This window comes from Macrobrachium nipponense, chromosome 3 (genome assembly GCF_015104395.2).
Source record: "Macrobrachium nipponense isolate FS-2020 chromosome 3, ASM1510439v2, whole genome shotgun sequence".
Lineage (NCBI taxonomy): Eukaryota > Metazoa > Arthropoda > Malacostraca > Decapoda > Palaemonidae > Macrobrachium > Macrobrachium nipponense.
In genome coordinates this window covers 143,634,248-143,638,856 of record NC_087202.1, presented here as the reverse complement: position 1 = coordinate 143,638,856, position 4,609 = coordinate 143,634,248, and the positions used below count along the sequence as shown (strand labels likewise).

The 4,609-nt window shown below is 37.9% G+C and overlaps 2 long non-coding RNA genes across 2 annotated transcripts; one reads left to right on the top strand and one right to left on the bottom strand.

Moving 5' to 3' along the window:
- Positions 1-217: 217 nt before the first annotated feature.
- LOC135222310 (uncharacterized) lies at positions 218-1,422 on the bottom strand. Its single transcript, XR_010316280.1, has 3 exons — positions 872-1,422; positions 642-703; positions 218-533 (listed from the first exon to the last, which is right to left on the bottom strand). It is a non-coding gene; the product is annotated as an uncharacterized LOC135222310 (long non-coding RNA).
- Positions 1,423-1,876: 454 nt separating this feature from the next.
- On the top strand, positions 1,877-4,069 carry LOC135222309 (uncharacterized). Its single transcript, XR_010316279.1, has 3 exons — positions 1,877-2,263; positions 2,432-2,493; positions 2,602-4,069. It is a non-coding gene; the product is annotated as an uncharacterized LOC135222309 (long non-coding RNA).
- Positions 4,070-4,609: the final 540 nt, after the last annotated feature.

Sequence of the window (4,609 nt, the reverse complement as noted above, 5' to 3'; positions counted from 1 at the left end):
ACAAGAGCGTCATCGTCCCTTCTAGACTCCTGGAATTCTTTTAGGGGTGTTTCAGAGCGGCCATATTTCGCTCAGAAATTCGTTTAAGGGTTTTTGTTGATAGCATTCTTTGGCGAGGTTGTTCGGGGAACAACTTGTGGATGAGATTTCAGAGACTATTCATTCACACCTAAGCAGAACACCATAAAAATCTGTGCTTTGAAATAAAGGTTAGAAGGAAAAATGTAATTGAATATGATATTTATTACATAAATAAGCCTTTAAAATGACGTAGTACCGTAGTTATAAACAACTGGTAAGAGAACAAGGCAATTCACGTAGATCGTAGGGCGTTTCCTTCGTTCTGCTTCGCTCGCTGTCTGTAAAGAAATATTCAGGAAGATTAGTATCTAAAAGTCATGGTCATTTATGTAGAAAAATATACCCATAGGAATAATAACCCACTTAAAATTACCTTACAATTGAGCAACTGAGGTTTACATTAGTATCAGGAAGGAAATAAAAGGGCCGATACACCGAAACCAAACACCATCCTGAAATGAATGGTAAACCTAATATAAATTTGCTCGGTCGTAATATGGGAGACAATCCGTCATAAATATAACCACTCGAAACATTAATGTATTAGACGATTCTCTTACCCAAGCGTTAACAAGGTGAATTTATGAATAAGCTAGAGTTACTAGTCCGAGAGCTAAATCACCTGAAAGGACAAGAGAATACGATGTATAAAACATATTGACCACAAACAACTATAACGAATCTTCATAAGAAAAAATGACAGACAGGAAAACTTGAATAGGCAACACAAGGCAATGAGAGTTCGCAATGATAACCTTAAAAATAAGCCCTATATATTCTTGGTACTCACCATTGTCGAACCATGCACAAAGGCGTTGCAGATGGATTTTGGCAGAATTTTCTCAAGAGGATGACGTAGACCAGGGATCCCAATAAAAGCCTTTAGCCTAAGACAGGCATGTCGGACGAATCAAAATTGTAGGAACCTTCCCAGGTGAGTGAGGTCTCTGCTCTCTTCTCTCTGTGTCTCTCTCTACGAGTCTGCCTGACGGCCGGGCTGCCTGGCTCCTCGTCGCCGTTTTCGCTCGAGTAAAGCATATGGAAGGAGGAGGAGTTAGCAAACTACCCATCTTTAAAGACTGGACGGCAGGAAAGACAGTTTGATGGTACCAAGAGTAGGGCAATTGAAATACCAAGTTCTTAATAATTACTAGTCTTTCCTGTCGCCATGTGAGAATATGAAATGTCTTGTACAGTCCAGGGGCGAAGATGGAATTTTTTCAGAAATGAAAAAATTCCATCCTGAAACATATGTAACTGGACAATTGTAAGAAAAAATACATTTAAGGAATGTAAAAATAATTAAATTAAATACAAGAAAATACAAATACTGAATAAAGATTAAAGCAACCCTCTTGTCCTTTCTTGGCTTAATATAGCAGCCTTTCTTTTGGGCCTTAAGGACGAAGTAACAGAATTACAAATATCAGGAGTAGCTGAATTAGTACTTCCTGTGTTTTCTAGTATTGGAATAATATTATTTACATGCAACCTTGATGTCTGGCCTGTTTTTCCCTTCTTAATAACAGCATGGGTAACTTCACCCAAATCATTCTTAAAAACTTCTAGAATTATGCCTAGAGGATAATTATTCCTTTTAGTATGTTCCTCCTTAATTAATACAAGTACCTAGAAATTCATTATGATAGGTCTCTATTAATGTCTGCCTAATTTTACACAACTTTAGGTAATTCTGAGAAATAGCTGGATTATCAGGGTCAAATTCTGGATTTACTCTTGAGTTGCTTATTTACAAGTCGGTTTTTGGCATGTATAAAGCTTAACGAATTTCATATTCTCACATGGCGACAGGAAAGACTAGTAATTATTAAGAACTTGGTATTTCAATTGCCCTACTCTTGGTACCATCAAACTGTCTTTCCTGCCGTCCAGTCTTTAAAGATGGGTAGTTTGCTAACTCCTCCTCCTTCCATATGCTTTACTCGAGCGAAAACGGCGACGAGGAGCCAGGCAGCCCGGCCGTCAGGCAGACTCGTAGAGAGAGACACAGAGAGAAGAGAGCAGAGACCTCACTCACCTGGGAAGGTTCCTACAATTTTGATTCGTCCGACATGCCTGTCTTAGGCTAAAGGCTTTTATTGGGATCCCTGGTCTACGTCATCCTCTTGAGAAAATTCTGCCAAAATCCATCTGCAACGCCTTTGTGCATGGTTCGACAATGGTGAGTACCAAGAATATATAGGGCTTATTTTTAAGGTTATCATTGCGAACTCTCATTGCCTTGTGTTGCCTATTCAAGTTTTCCTGTCTGTCATTTTTTCTTATGAAGATTCGTTATAGTTGTTTGTGGTCAATATGTTTTATACATCGTATTCTCTTGTCCTTTCAGGTGATTTAGCTCTCGGACTAGTAACTCTAGCTTATTCATAAATTCACCTTGTTAACGCTTGGGTAAGAGAATCGTCTAATACATTAATGTTTCGAGTGGTTATATTTATGACGGATTGTCTCCCATATTACGACCGAGCAAATTTATATTAGGTTTACCATTCATTTCAGGATGGTGTTTGGTTTCGGTGTATCGGCCCTTTTATTTCCTTCCTGATACTAATGTAAACCTCAGTTGCTCAATTGTAAGGTAATTTTAAGTGGGTTATTATTCCTATGGGTATATTTTTCTACATAAATGACCATGACTTTTAGATACTAATCTTCCTGAATATTTCTTTACAGACAGCGAGCGAAGCAGAACGAAGGAAACGCCTTACGATCTACGTGAATTGCCTTGTTCTCTTACCAGTTGTTTATAACTACGGTACTACGTCATTTTAAAGGCTTATTTATGTAATAAATATCATATTCAATTACATTTTTCCTTCTAACCTTTATTTCAAAACACAGATTTTTATGGTGTTCTGCTTATGGCGCCCAACGTGGGGCAACACGAAGAAAGGTGCTTAATGATGGTGCAGATAATCCAGTAGAGAATTGACCACGACTGGGGCTCCCAATAGTCTCTCATATTTCTATTTGTAGGACATTGATATTTTCCTTTCCAGGATATTAGCATTTTATTGAAATAAATATAATTTTCCTTTTCAGAAAATTAACATTTTATTGGTTTGCATTTGTTATACTTTTGTTATAATGGCTAACTTACAGGTACTGATCGGACAACGAAAAGTCATTCGGAGAAAAGTCACCGAACAATTCAATAGGTCTGACACCTATTCTGCCCTTACACAAGAAGAAAAGTTAGCTATTAAAGGTCTTCTTGTTAATTATAGAAACAAGTTGTCAGAGCTAGATGATAAAATCCTCTTGAAGAAATTTCCTGACATATGTGATGAAGCAGAGTTAGAGCCAGAATTAACAAGTTGCCAGGATTATCTAGACAAAATTGAGCATTGTCTACCATTACTTGAGATTTCAAGGAGTAAGAATGATTCTAATAATATTCCCGACGTGGCCCGCAGTTTATTGAAACAGCCAACAGCTCCTCTTCCTAAGTTTACTAGCAAAGAAGGAGAAGATTTCTTGAAATTTATAGCAGAGTTTGAGGCTACAACTAATGCATTTCAGTATTCAGACAGAGATTTACTTTTATTGCTGAAGCAACAGGTAGACGGTCGAGCAAAGACTTTATTAAGTTCTCTGGAAGCTGATAAACAGCGTTATGTAGATGCCAAAGAACTATTGATTTCCGCCTTTGCTTCTAAGGAGGTTTGTAAAAACAATGCAATTAAGAAAATTACGGAGTTAAGTCTAAGAGAGGGTGATGATCCCTTCATATTTATTTCCATCCTCCGATCAGTATGCGAAGCAGTCAAGACTTTTAACATTGAAGCGGATGAATTTGTCAGATATTTTGCTTGGCACGGCTTAAATGGTCGCTTTCAGCGTCATCTTATTAATATTACAGGAAAGACTCATCCTTCCTTAAATGACATTATTTCACATTTCTTTGCAGCTTGCGAAAGGTACGAAAGTGACGGGAAAGGTGTTGAAAGCTTGAAGTGTAAAGCTTCACCTGTCGAGACATTAACACTCCCTCTTCGTAAAGAGAGAACTACCAGCAGTAACATATGATAAAGACAGGTCTTCGCCTCAATGTTCCTTGTGTTCTGCGGTTGGAAATACTGATAAATTTCACTTTATTCATAAGTGCCCTAATTTTCTTTCTCCTACAGATAAAGTGCATATTTTAAAATCTAGAAATGGATGTGTAAAATGCGGCCAGTTTAACCATGTTTCCGGTAAGTGCCGTTTTAAATTAAAGAGACGCTGTTCAAATTGTAACAGCTGGCATATGACTTACCTGTGTGATAGGAGTCCGTCACCAGGCAGAAACTCTAACAATATTAATAACGGCAAATCCAAGGTGGAAACTTCTCCTCAAATAAGCAGCGGTGTTGCCGTCCTTCCTACTTGTCATGGTGATTCCATTTTACCCACCTTTTCATTTAAAGTTGGGGGGACTGTTTACAGAGGACTGAAGGACAGTGGCTCGCAGAGCACGTTTGTCACTAAGAAATTGGCGGAGGAGAATAATCTTAAAATCATTAAC